This window comes from Pongo pygmaeus, chromosome 19 (genome assembly GCF_028885625.2).
Source record: "Pongo pygmaeus isolate AG05252 chromosome 19, NHGRI_mPonPyg2-v2.0_pri, whole genome shotgun sequence".
Taxonomy (NCBI): domain Eukaryota; kingdom Metazoa; phylum Chordata; class Mammalia; order Primates; family Hominidae; genus Pongo; species Pongo pygmaeus.
This window is the reverse complement of record NC_072392.2, coordinates 83,236,502-83,251,351: the sequence shown is the minus strand read 5'-3', so window position 1 is coordinate 83,251,351 and position 14,850 is coordinate 83,236,502. Positions and strand designations below refer to the sequence as shown.

Genomic DNA, 14,850 nt, shown 5'->3' with positions numbered 1-14,850 from the left:
ACAGACTTCACTTAGTTGTTGTATATATATCAAATTCTGTACCCATAATGATAGAATTTATTTTATTTATTTATTTTTTTTAAGATGGAGTTTTGCTCTTGTTGCCCAGGCTGGGGTGCAATGGTCCAATCTCGGCTCACTGCAACCTCCGCCTCCCAGGTTCAAGCAATTCTCCTGCCTCAGCCTCCGAAGTAGCTGGGATTACAGGCATGCATGAATTTACTTTTTAAGTGTACATGAAACGTATCAAAATTGATCATATGATGAGCAATAAAGAAAGCCTCAACAAATTTCAAAACATTGAAATCATTCAGAGAATGTTGTTTCACCAGAATAAAATTAAGTCAGAACTCAACAATAAAAAGATAATCTCCACGGCCTGGAAATAAAAAATATATTTCTAAATAACTCATGGATTAAAGAAGAAATCTAGACAGATATTAGCAAATATTTTGAACTGAATGTGACCCCATGAAAGACGTAACTTCTAAAAACTCATAGGATGCAGCTAATGTAGGGACTAGAGAGCTATTTATAACCTTAAAAATGTATATATTAGAAAAATGGAAAGGCTGAAAGTCAATGATTTATTTTTTTAGTTTAAGAACAAAAAGAACAGTAAATTATAGCTAAGGAAAATAGAAGTAAGTAATAAAGATTATAAATCAGTGAAATAGAAAACAAATCTGCCTGGTGCGGTGGCTCACGCCTATAATCCCAGCGCTTTGGGAGGCCGAGGCGAGCGGATCACGAGGTCAGGAGATCGACACCATCCTGGCTAACATGGTGAAACCCTGTCTCTACTAAAAATACAAAAGAATTAGCTGGGCGTGGTGGTGGGCGCCTATAGTCCCAGCTACTCAGGAGGCTGAGGCTGGAGAATGGCGTGAACCCGAGAGGTGAAGCTTGCAGTGAGCCAAGATCGTGCCACTGCACTCCAGCCTGGGCAGCAGAGCGAGGCTCCATCTCAAAAAAAAAAAAAGAAAAAAGAAAGAAAAGAAATAGAAAACACATATACAATGGAGAAAAATCAACAAAATCAAAATTGGTTATTTGAAAATATTATTTATATTGATAGACTCCAAACAATACTGATCAACAGAAACAAAAAAGACAAATTTTCAATATTAGAAAGGAATATCAGTACAGATCCCACAAATATAACAAAGATAAGAGAATATTGTTGTCTTTACACCAAAATATTGACAACTTGGATAAAATAGACAAATTCCTTGAAAAATACAACTTTCCAAAGCCCATATAAAAAAATAAAATCTGAATAGCCAATATCTAATAAATAAATGGAATCTATTCAAGAACTTCTCACAAAGAATTCCAAGCCCCAGATGGCTTGCTTCATCGTTAATTCTTCCAAATATTTAAAGAATAATACCATGGGCTGTGTGTGGTGGCTCACACCTATACTCCTAGCACTTTGGGAGGCTGAGGTAGGAGAATCACTTGAGTCAAGGAGTTCAAGACCAGCCTGGACAATATAGTGAGGCACCACCTCTACAAAAAATTTAAAAATTAGCAGGGCATGGCAGCATGCACCTGTAGTCCCAGGTATTTAGGAGGCTTAGGTGGGAGGATTGCTTGAGCCCAGGAGTTCAAGGTTATAGTGAATGAGCTGTGATGGCATCACTGCCACTCCAGTCTGGGCGACAGAGTGAGAAACTATCTCTAAAAAAATAAAATAATAGCAATCTTGCACAAACTTAGACAAACTCTACCAAAGAATAGAAAAACAGAGTATACTTCCCAACTCTTTTTATGTGGCCATAACCTTAATAGAAAAACTGGACTAGGATATTACAAAAAGAAAAAATTACAAACCAATGTCAATCATTGTGGTATGAGAAAAAATAAATATTTGGATTTTGTCCCTGGTTCCTGGGACATGGCTCCCAAAACTCCTGAAATGTCCACAGTAGCAAGAGTGTCTTTTGTATACTAATGAAATGACTAGTGGCTGGAGGCTTCTAGGTACTTCAGGATGAAAGGGTCGCCAGAAAGACCTAGACAATAGCTCTTATTTTGCAAGCCAAGAAAAATAAATAATTTTTTTAAAAAAAGGAGAACTAGGCATGATTAGAGGGTTGGAACTTTTAGCCCCGCCCACTGACTTCTGGGGAGGAGAGAGGGACAAGGGGCTGGAGATTGAAGTAATCACCAATGTTCAAAGATTCAATCAATCATGGCTATGTAGGGCTCACGTTTATAATCCCAGCACTTTGGGAAGCCAAGGCAGGCGGATCACCTGAGGTCAGGAGTTCGAGACCAGCCTGGCCAACATGGTGAAACCCCATCTCTACTAAAAATACAAAAGTTAGCTGGGCATGGGAGGCTGAGGCAGGAGAATCGCTTGAACACGGGAGGTGGAGCTTGCAGTGAGCCGAGATGGTGCCACTGCACTCCAGCCTGGGTGACAGAGTAAGACTCCGTCTCAAAAAAAAAAAAAAAAAAAAAATGCCTATGTAATGAAACTTCCATTAAAACCTCTAAATGATGGGGCTCAGAGAGCTTCCAGGTTGGTGAACACATCAAGGTGCTGGGAGAGTGGCGTGCCCGGAGAGGGTAGAAAAGCTCTGTGCTCATTCTCCCTTGCCTTGCTCCATGCATCACTTCCATTTGGCTCTTCCTGAATTGTATCCTTTGTAATAAACCAGTAATATTAAGTTAAGCACTTTCTTGCGTTCCACTAATCATTCTAGCAAATTGTCAAGCCTGCGGGAGGTGGTCATAAGAACCCCCAATTTGTAACCAGTTGCCCAGAAGTATGGGTGGCCCAGGACTTGCAACTGGAGTCTGATTGGGACAATCTTGTGGGGCTGAGGCCTTAAATCTGTGGAGGCTAATGCTAACTCTGGGTAGTTAGTGTCAGGATTGAATTGAATTGTTGGACACGCAGTTTGTGTTGGAGAATTGGTTGGTGTCAGGAGAGGAAAAAAATCCTCACTTGTGAATATGGATGCAAAGTCCTGAATAAAATATTAGCATTTTTGCTAAGGAATTAGAAAAAATCAAGCATCCATCTAGGGTTTATTCCAGGAATACAAAAGTGATTTAATATTCTAAAATCAATCAAGGTAATTCATCACATTAGTAGGAAAAAAATAAGATCATAAAATCATATTGATATATACATAAAAATGATGAGTTGATAGATACATAAAAATGGTGACTTCAGAAAATGTGGTTTCAAGAAGTAACATCAGATTCATTTTTCTTTCCTCCCTCGGAGTTCTGTCTGTCCAGTCTAGATTGATTTGTAGAAGAGAACTGCAGTCTGTTCCATGCCTAGCCTGAGCCATGGCCTGTACTGCCTGTTATGTTGTAAGACCCTCTGATTTCCAAGACCCTCTGGCTTTGGATTTTGGTCCCCATCTTTGGTTCTGCATGTTTTTTACTGATATTTCAACCTGCAAGACAAAAAAGAAGGAGGCTGGTAAACAGGTATTATTTAACATAATTATTGACATATGTAATATAATTACTGTGTCGGACACTCTGGTAGGTTCTGGAGGGATAAATATGAATCCAAGTTCTGGAAGTCTAAGTAACTCATCGAAAGTCCCACTGCTGATAAATGACAGAGCTGATATGTGCACCAGTCAGTCTGGCTTTGGAATTCATACTCTTACTCATTCTGTCACTAACTGTATGTGACCAACCATAATACTAGGCATTAAGTGTCAGATAGACATAAGTTACACAGACTATGAAAGCACAAAGAAAAGACATCAATTCTGGCTAGGGGTGGGTTGGTTCTGGAAGGCTTTTAAAGAAAGAGGATTTAAGCTGATACTTAAAGATTTTTAACTGGCAGAAAATGAGAATGTATTACTCAGGATAATTTAGATTATGTTGTGGTAACACAGGTTTAACCCAACCAGGGTTTATCTCTCTTAAGAAAATGCTAAGTCAAGTTGGGCAGTGTCCAGGGCCCTCCCTTGATGTCTTGACTCAGCTCTCTAGGCTGCTACCATTTATGCTTTCTCATTCCATCACATGTGCTCCATCACTGTGCAGGGGAAGAGAGAAAAACATGGAGAATTGGTACTCGCCCTTCAAGGCTTCAGCCTGAAAACCCACACAACACTTCTGCTCATGGCCCATTAATTCTAACTCAGAGAACATGGGCTATTTGGCAAGAAGTTGCTGCTTCTGCTCCAGAGAAAAGGAGCATTCCAGGCTGAGGAACAAGCACATGCAAAGGCATGAATGGGTAAAACTGCATGGCATGCCGGGGGAGAGCAAATAGATCCAGGACACAATAGGTCTTCAATGTCATTCATAGACAAATGGAAGCTCTCATGGAGGAGCAGCAGAGTTTGCCTTGTTTTGCAAAATTATAGATGGTTTTAGATGTGCAAAATTATAGATGCAAAAAGGAGGGTATGCAGTTATAGCCATGCCCTTGGACTTCCCGGCCTCCATAATTGTGAGCCAAATAAGCTTCTTTTCTTTGTAAATTACCCAGTCTCGGGTATTCTGTTAGAGCAACAGAAAATGGACTAAGACAAATGATCAAGAAATACTCCTAGAGGAAGTGAAGTTGCAAGGGAACCTATGGTATGGCCAAGTAGGGAAAAAAGAGGAGTAAACCTTTCTGTATCAGAGGAAATAATCATGCAGGAGAGAGCACAGTTCAGGCAGAGGCAATGAGGAAAAGTAAGAGAATATGGTCACTAGAAGCACTGTAGATGAGTCTCTTGTACTTAGACACTGCAATCCTAATTGCACAGGAGCTCAAAAGGGACAGCAATCATAGGATGGTGCTGTGATTCGAATGTGACTCCCAAAAGTTTGTGTGTTTGAAACTTAGTTGATAACGTATACAATTTGGTGAAGGCAAGAGAATATGATTCCAAGATGTCCTACCTCTCTGCCAAGCCAATAGTGGTAGTCAGTATTTAAAATAGGAAACACAAAAGAAAGCAGCCTGTTTTGAAAGAGAAAAACTTGTTTGTGCCGTGCTCTGGAACATATACTCAGAAATGTGTAGCAGACAACTGGAAATACAGCCTCAAGCTCTGGGGTGAGGAGAGGCACCCCAGGATGAAGGTACAACAGAAGCAAAGGAATGGAGACAGGAAATATCAGGGTATACAGGAGACCTACAATAAGAATGAAGGTCATTCCTCACCCATGTACTCTGTCCTTACCGCCCTCCTCACAGTCATTTCCCACTGCCTGCTACACATCTGCACCTGGAGGGCCCCTCAAATGCAATCAACTCTTTGGCTCCTATCAACCAAATCCAGAGCCATCCATACATACTGCTCTGTCTTCATTGAACTGTTTCAATCTCACAGTATCTATTTTTCTGCCATTAATTGTAATTCTTTTTTTTTTTTTTTGAGACGGAGTCTCGCTCTGTCGCCCAGGCTGGAGTTCAGTGGCGCAATCTCACTCACTGCAAGCTCTGCCTCCTAGGTTCACACCATTCTCCTGCCTCAGCCTCCCAAGTAGCTGGGGCTACAGGCACCCACCACCACGCCCGGCTAATTTTTTTGTATTGTATTTTCAGTATTTTGTATTTTTTGTATTGTATTTTCAGCCAGGAGGGTCTCGATCTCCTGACCTCGTGATCTGCCTGCCTCAGCCTCCCAACGTGCTGGGATTACAGGCGTGAGCCACTGTGCCCGGCTGCCATTAATAATAATTCTATGCACCATTGTATGAGCCCTCAGTTCACAAAGTCCTTTTAACATATACGCACGTAGCCATCCTCAGAATGAGACCACTGGTTTTTCTAGCCTCAGTGAAGCTGAATAAATAGATGATGTCAGCTGTGTGACACTGGACCAGTTAATTGACCTCTCTGAACCTTAGTATTTTCATCCACTAAGGAAAAAAACATCTAATATCTGTCCTATCTGTTTAAAAGGGTGGTTGTGATCAAATGAAAATAATGAATATGAAACAGTTATATAATCCCTAAGGCAATATAGGAACAGTGACAATAGAGTGGGAGTGGTAGTGATAGACGTTATCATTGTCACAATATGCCTTCTAGGGACCAGACAGTAAAGATACATAAGAAAAACTCAGCTAGACAACCTAATGCAAAAAGTGAGATTTAATTGAATACTTTTTATGGATCCAATGGTATGACTGCTACAAATAAACAACATAATCTTTGTCCTCTGGGAGCTGAGGTGGTAAAGTATTTAGAGAGAGATGACCAATACACAGCACAGAATAAAAGTGTGTCTCATGTGAAGCATACAGATCCTAATTACACAGGAGCTGAAAAGGGACTGTGATCACAGGATGCTTCATGGGTTTGAGTGTGTCCGTCAGAAGTCCATGTGTTGGAAACTTAGTTGCTAATGTAACAGTATTGAGAGGTGGGGCCTTTTAAAAGGGAATTAGGTAATAAGGGTAGAGCCCCATAAGTGGATTAATGCTGTTTGTGAGTGAGATCATTTCCAAGGGACTGAGTTAGTGCCCTGAGGTCTCTTTTGCGTGCACTCACTTGCCCTTCCGCATTTCTGCTGCGTTATAATGCAGTATGAAATCCCTTACCAGGGGCCAGGTGCGGTGGCTCACGCCTGTAATCCCAGCACTTTGGAAGGCTGAGGCGGGCAGATCACGAGGTCAGGAGATTGAGACCATCCTGGCTAACACAGTGAATTCCCATCTCTACTAAAAATACAAAAAATTAGCCGGGCATGGTGGCAGGTGCCTGTAGTCCCAGCTACTAGGGAGGCTGAGGCAGGAGAATGGCGTGAACCCGGGAGGCGGAGCTTGCAGTGAGCCAAAATCAGGCCACTGCACTCCAGCCTGGGTGACAGAGCGAGACTTTGTCTCAAAAAAAAAAGAACTCCCTTACCAGAAGCTGTCACCATGCCCTTGGTCTTCCCAGCCTCCATAACCGTGAGCCAAATAAGCTTCTTTTCTTTTTAAATTAGCCCATGTCAAGCATTCTGTTATAGCAACAGAAAATGGACTAAGACAGATGATCAATGAATGCTTCCTAGAGGAAGTGAACTTGGGAAGGAACCCATGATATGGCCAGGTAGGCAGGAAGGAGGTGTAGACTAACCTGGATATATCAGAAGAGAGCTGAATGAGAAAAATCCTAATTGCCCCCTCCCTCTCAGCCAGCCTGCTCCTGAAGCGGGGAGGCTCCAATGTTCCCAAAGAGGGAAAGAGTATGGAACAATGTCTTATGCCAACACTAAGGAAAGGGATTTCCTATTTCAATCTCTGTTGCTAAACAAGCATTTGCAGCTGAACCACAATCTCAAGAAATGGGCCAAGATCAGGTGCACAGGGAAGGCTCTGAGGATAGCCTCACCACTCAGCATTCCAGGCACCGCGCCAGCCACTCAGACAGCATGCAAAACACGGCTGGGGCTCCTTGTGCAAGACTGACTGCAAGCTTTATCTGCATGGACACTTTCTTGGCTCACAGAATTGTTTTGGAACAAAAGCTATTCATTTCAGCTTGATTTGGAGCCACAATCCTTGGCTTTCTGCAGTGTCAGGGCTTGGCAGTGTTTCTGGCCACTGGGTCAGCCATGAGGCCAACAGCAGAGAGGAGAGCAAAGACACAACCCTACACTGTATTGGGGGATGCTGAGAGGTGGTCCTGCTCTTCCTGGGATGGCCAGGGGACTGAGGAGCCACGGCTGCTGAAGTGATTCTTTTCAGCAGCAGCCAACGGCCCCCTCCTCCCCAACACACACACACATGCGCGCGCGCGCACACACACACACACACACACACACACACACACACACACTGTTATGCTAGTTTCTGATGACAGGGCTTAAAGCATCCTCGTCCTTTCAGTCATAACTTTTCAGATTATAAATACAGTACTTCATCGGGTAAAATAACCATCTCCTTAGTAGCGAGGCGGAGGGAGCTAAACGGTGAATGGCGGAGTTGTACCTACTTTGCCAGTTAGACATTGAAACTTCTCTGATAAAAATGACAGTCACTCCATTTCTTTCCCTTTGTGTTTAAAACAAAAATCAATCTCTGAAGAATTTGCAACTACCCCTCAAAGGAGATTAACAGGAGTTATTTCTAAAAGCACAATCAAGAGGGGCTTTCCAGCGATGACATCTCTGCACAAAGGAGGGATTTTCTGGGAAGAGGTGAGTCTGTGTCGTGAACATTTTTAGGGGTCTTCCCATTAGGGGACAGAATAATTTTCCTCCGACCTTTTCCCATGTAAATTCACTTAAGGGATTCCTTTTTAAATTTTAATAAATCTAAACTACAAAAAATATGACTGACTCCTCGGGTCCGGAATGGTCTTGGAGAGGTGGTCTTGGTGTCCACTCACGACAGGAGAAAACCCACCTTGATTTTCAAGCTCCCCAGGAAGGGTGCAGCTGTGGCCTTTCCCCAGGCTACCCCTTCTCCTTCTGTCCAGAGTGCATCCCTTCTGAGCTATCTCCTTTCGTGAGACACATTGAAGACCCTCGGTCCTTCCCCATACCGTCACCTCCCCACCCCACCCCACCACTGTTGACCAGACCAGAGCTGCCCAATTCTCCCAGAATCCTGACTTCTCCACAACTGTTTCCTGAGGCCTCAAACAAATGCTACACAAAAGGGTCATCACTGGGCTGGGCACGGTGGCTCACATCTATAATTGTAGCACTTTGGGAGGCCAAAGCGGGTGGATCACCTGAGGTCAGGCATTCGAGACCAGCCTGGCCAACATGGCAAAACCCCGTCTCTACTAATAATATAAAAATTAGCCAGGCATGGTGGCAGGCACCTGTAATCCCAGCTACTCAGGAGGCTAAGGCAGGAGAATCGCTTGAACCTGGGGGTGGAGGTTGCAGTGAGCCAAAATTGCACCACTTCACTCCATCGGAAAGAAAAAAAAAAAAGCATCATCGCTGGACTCTCTCTGACCCCTAGCATTGCCCCTCTCAGATTCCAGCTAAGTGAGGTATGACATTGAACATTTTAAAGAACGCAGATGGTCACTAAAAGTATCAGAAAGTGATAGTCTCAATATTCCATCCACCCCATGGTCACGATTTCTTCTCATAGTAAGTGGCTGTCACTCTCTACAAGAGTTCAGGGACTGGAATTTTCCTATAATCCAGAGCAAGCTTCCTGGAAGACAATCATAATTATGCGTTTGCTGTGCAGAGATGTAAATAGTGACCCCAAACCATTGCACTCTTTTTTTCAGTAGGCAACTCACATCCTGACTATAGCACTGCCAGCCACAGTCCAAATGCCCAAGTCTAATATGCCCTGTTAACTGTACCCAGCCTCAGAAACGTCCCTCATTTCTATTACATTCTCAATGACCAGTTTAATGTGTCTCCCAGGTTTTTCAGGCCCTGCCTCCAGACACAGAATTGCCTACTGGACATCACCATCTGGCTCTGACCAACAGCTGACACACAATAGATCCAAGCCAAGTTCATGTTCCTCTTCCACCTTTGTCCCAACTCTCTTCCTGGCACCCCATCTGCCCTAAGAACAGCCTCACATCCTCAAGACCCAGAGAAACCACCACCATATCTTTCAGAATGCTTTCTTGACATTCCACCCAGGATAAAGTAAAGGCCCACACTTAAGCACCTCCTTTACCCTCCAGCTGTCTGCATGGCACCTGTGCCATGCCACTGTGTTGATACACGTGGCCATCTCCTACCACTAGACTACAAGTCACTTGAGAACAGGGACTGTGTCCTGAAGTCTGTGTTATTACAGTGTCTAACAATACCTGACACGTAAACATAGTAGGTGCTCAATAAATGTCTGCTACATGGAGGAGTGAACAAATGATACAAGCAATTCTAAATTCTGCCCAAGCCTCATTAAGATCCTTCCTTCTTGTAGCCTTCGTCTAAGCTCAACTCTCTTCCTGGCACCCCATCTGCTGCAAGAACACCCTCACATCCTCAACTTTTCCTTAAGTCAAATAGGAAAGCATTTTAGAAGTCCAGATGGAAATTTTTTCCACCTCACCCCAGGTGGTCAGGGTTGCCGAAACACAAGAAAGGAGAAGCTAGGCTGAAACAAGAGCCCTGCGTGTGCTGGAGGCCACAGCAGGTTGCCCAGCCCTGCTGTTTAGTTCACTATGTGTCACCAGCTAACACCCCCCAGGCAGAGCTGCTGGACAGCGGAATTCTTCATCTCCTTCTACACATTAAAAAAAAAAAATCTACCTATGTATTTCTGAGACAGTGTTTCACTCTGTCGCCCAGACTGGAGTGCAATGGTGCAATCACAGCTCACTGCAGCCGGGACCTCCTAGACTCAAGCGATCCTCCAACCTTAGCTTCTTGAGTACCTAGGACTACGGGTGTGCACCACCACACCTGGCTAATTTTTTTTTTTTTTTTTTGGAGAGACAGTGTCTCACTCTGTTGCCCAGGCTGGCCTCAAACTCCTGGGCTCCAGCCATCCTCCCGCCTCGGCCTCCCAAAGTGCTGGAATTATAGGCATGAGCCACCATGCCCAGCTTCCACCACATTTTCAACAAGTCCAGGCATCAGAGGTGGGCATCAGCTTGGCTGGTTGGCATCAGCTTGGCTGGTAGACATACCTACACAGGGCTGCATCGAGCCTGGGACATCACAGGAGTGAAGACAGGTGTGAAAGCCTCGACAGTCACAGGAGAAGGGCCCTTCTAATCAGCACCACTCCCTCTAACCCCATGAAAAGCTATCATTTCCTAGGTGACTGGAGTTGTAGACAGCACAGAAAGACCCTGAGTGAATTCTCTTGGCTCAGGGAAGGAAATATATCCCATCCATTCCTCTGGCTTACATTAGAGTCCTCATTTGAACCTAAATCTGACCACTTCACTCACCTGCTCTTTGGGGAAAAATAGCACCACCTTTGTAAGGCATAGACCTTTCCTATGCATCCCTGCCTGCCTGTCCCACCTCACACTCTCCTCGTACTATATGCTCAGCGAACAGCAATCAGCATGCCCTCAGACACACCAGACTCTCATACATCCCTGTGCTTCGGCAGGGGCTGCTTCTGCAGGTGGGGTCTTCCTTCCTCTGCCCAGCAGAAGCCTCAGGATCCTCCAAGCTTCAAGGCTCTCTCTTCAGTGATGACTACCCCCACTCTTCACGTACAATCAGAAGCTCCCTCTCACCACAGTCTTAATTTTATGTTTCTCCTGGCTGGGCACAGTGACTCATGCCTGTAATCGCAGCACTTTGGGAGGGCGAGACAGGAAGATCACATGAGTTCAGGAGTTTGAGGCCAGCCTGGGCAACAAGGCAAAATCTCATCTCTATTAAAAACACACACACACAAAAAAAAAATTAGCCAGGCATGGTTGTGCCTGCCTGTAGTCCCAGCTACTTGGGAGGCTGAGAAGGGAGGATCACTGGAGCCCAGGAGGTCAAGGCTGCAGTGAGCCAAAATCACGCCACTGCACTCCAGCCTGGCCAACAGAGCCAGACTTTGTCTCAAATAATAATAATAATAAAAGAAATAATTATGTTTCTACAATTGTAGTGAGACCAGCTTTTCTGTATCATGTCAACAATTCTCCTAGTGTTAGTCCTTACCTGTAAAATGGAGTTAATAATTGAACTAGCCCGTCGCATGGGTGGGAAGATTGATCGCCGAAAGCGGCTGGTGCCTGGGGAGGTGGGACAGGGTAAGTAAGGTGGGCAATACAGGGCTCATTCATGAGCAGCAACCCCTGTGGGCCACCTGAGTTCTGTCCTACTGGGAGCCTCTGGGAGAAACAACGTAGAACACCCTCAGAAGAGCCATACCCGGGGGGGAGAAAGCTTGGTACTTTTCATCAAGCAACTGTCTTTAGCTATCAGTTGCACGCTGATCCAGGGGGCATCCACTCCCTGACACTCTGGCCACATGTGTGGCAGTCATGTTCCTATGGCCAGAGAAAACCCCCTGAGCAGAGAGGCTCAGGCACTTACAGTAGAAATCCCTGATGTTGGGTGAGATGTCAACACCATCTGATGTCATTCACCTGCAGCTCTGCCATTGGCTGGCTGAGGGAGCTTGGCTCCTCTAGAAAGATGTATTTGGCTGGGCGAAGTGACTCATGCCTGTAATCCCAGCACTTTGGGAGGCCGAAGGGGGCAGATCACTTGAGGTCAGGAGTTCGAGGTCAGCCTGGCCAACACAGTGAAACCCCGCCTCTACTAAAAATACAAAAATTAGCCAGGTGCGATGGTGCGCACCTGTAATCCCAGCTACTCGGGAGGCTGAGGCAGGAGAATCGCTTGAACCTGAGAGGTGGAGGTTGCAGTGAGCCAAGATCGCACCACTGCACTCCAGCCTGGGCAAGAGAGTGAGACTCCGTCTCAAAAAAAAAAAAAAAAGTAGATATATTTGACTGGGGGCACCCTAAGTTACCTTGTGGTGGGCCCATTCCTCCATCAGCCCACATCCCCCAAGGCTGGACACTGTTAAGCTGCCCTTGGGTGGGCCACTTAGCCTCAAGGAACTTTGAGGGCAGGGGCCATGCTCGTTTTGCTCATCACTGTGTCCCTGGTACCTCGAGCAGTGCCCAGCAGATGCCAGCCTCCAAGTCTACATTGGCTGCCTGGCCGACAGAGAACACGTGGTGCAGAATGAGGTTATGGCAAAGGAAACCCTGACATTCAGCCGCAAACCCAGCCCCAGGACCCCAAGCAATGGAAGACCATGGCACTGCCTTTGCATCTGTGAGTAGGTTGTGGTGTAAGATACGTTTTAAGATCTATGTGTGTAAGATAACGTTTTTAACTTTCAAATATCACACTTCGGATCCAGAAAGGGCAACTTATAGGAGCTTTAAATTCGTAGGTGGCTGTCTGGGTTACCTTATGTGACTCGGAGCTGGGGTGGGCCGCCTGCTCTGCAGTCCGTGGATCTCTGTCTCAGTCTGCAGGTCCAGGACGCAGCTTGGAAACCTAAACGGAATTGTCTTTATCACAACTCACACCAGTCACTTAACGAAATCGAGCTGCACAAATCGACCCAAAGGGGTGCCCTCCACTCCTGCCTCACGTGTCCTCGGACGCTTCCCAGATGTGGTCCTCGGCATGCCTCCCAGGGCCCAGGTAAGGGGCCAGGATTACCTTTTGGAGAAATGCCATCCTCAGCCTGTACTGCTGGCCTTGGTATCGGATTGTCATCCTGGCCCCTGGATGGATTCACATCCAGAGCACCAGTGGGAGACAAGAGGAGAAGCCCCCAAGTTCGAAAGGCAGCCTGGCTCGCCCCAGCCCTGGGTGGTCGACGGGGAGGCGGCTGGGCGGGGAGGGCGCGGGCCGGGCCTCCTTGACCCTCACTAGGCGTCTCCAACTTGGAAAGCAACTGGAATCCGCGCCAGCCAATCCGCGAGCGACGACGCGGGCTCATTAGCATGCGCTGCGCGGGCGCCAACCTGCCGCCAGGTGGCGCTGTCCGGCCCCCGCCGGGACACCGCCGAGCGGCAGGTGAGACCTGCAGGGCAGGGCCCCGGGGGGCGGGGGGGTGCGGGGGAGAAGGAGGAGGGAGAGGAGGAGGAGGAGGGAGAGGGACTGGAGGAGGAGGTGGAGGAGGACGAGGAGGAGGTGGAGGAGGAGGAGCTGCTGGGAGGAGGGACAGGAGGATGTGTGGCAGAAGGCGAGCCTTAGACCGCACCACTAAGGCCTGGGGAAGTGAAAACAGATGCAACACGCTTTGGCTCCCTGGCTAGCCAGCCCCCAAGTCATTGAATGGCACTAAGCAAATTATTCGGGTTTTGCCATTAAAATGGCAAAGCCACAATTACTTTTGCACCAACCTAATATTTAAACTTTCTCAGCGTCAGTTTCCCCATCTAACCCGAGAAAAGCAAGTGGGTAGGAAATGACTCCTGTCGATCATGTGCTGTGAGGACTGAATGAATAACTGGGTTAAGGACTGGCAGTGGGGTGTGCTTGGTGGTGAAGAATGCTGCTCACGGGCCAAATGGGCTGGCTCTGAGCCCTGGATTTGCCACCTAGCTGTACGATCTCAAGCAAGTTATGGAACCTCTCTGGGCTTCCTTTGTCTCATCTAATGAATGAGAATCACTGCACCCTCCCCAGGGGGCAGGCGGCGGTTTGTTTGGTTCTGGTTTTGGTTTTAAGATTACTGAGCTGATTCATGTACAAGCACTTAGAACTATGACTGACACTTGGTGAATGTCCAGTAACCAATAGTTTCTCTCCTATGTCTCTTGGGACCTTTAAAAAAAAAATTTACTAGGCATAGTGGTTCCATTATATGCATAGTCTGGTATATATATATATATATAAAATATATATATATATTATATATATTATTCTGAGAATAATTCTCAGAATTCTCAAAATAATATGAAAACTGTTGGAGTCATAATTGGAGGTAAAGTATAATCTCTGGAATCAGATTACTTGGGGTCAAATATCAACTCTATTACTTACTCTCTGTGTGGCTTTGGGCAAGTTACTTAACCCCTCTGTGCTTTGATTTCTGTAAAATGGGGATGGCACAATGACAGGGGACAAAGGAGTAAAGAATCAATAAATACCGGTTGTTGTTACTATTATCAACATTAAAATATTTAAAGATAGTTTAAATATGGAATGCTAGCTACATCTCCAGCAGGAGGAGATTTTCCAGGTTTAACATTCAGAATCAGGGACGTTCCCATCTTTTATTTCTACAGCCAGGTGGCCTGAGCATGGAGACAAAGCTGATGTCAGATGGAGGCGTGTGGGCATTTATCATAAGAGGTATGCTCAGGAGATATGTCTTCAGATCATCTGTGTCTCATTCCCATGGAAGAGCCGCGTTCCCATCAAGCTACCAAGACATCTTAGCTCTAGGTTAGAGTACTGGAATAAAAGTTTCAGAAATGAGACTCTGAAGTCTGGTTGACTCACA

At 45.7% G+C, this 14,850-nt stretch overlaps 1 long non-coding RNA gene across 1 annotated transcript; it reads right to left on the bottom strand.

Moving 5' to 3' along the window:
• Positions 1-1,047: 1,047 nt before the first annotated feature.
• Positions 1,048-13,284, bottom strand: LOC129017235 (uncharacterized). Its single transcript, XR_008495037.2, has 3 exons — positions 13,056-13,284; positions 12,798-12,887; positions 1,048-3,422 (listed from the first exon to the last, which is right to left on the bottom strand). It is a non-coding gene; the product is annotated as an uncharacterized LOC129017235 (long non-coding RNA).
• Positions 13,285-14,850: the final 1,566 nt, after the last annotated feature.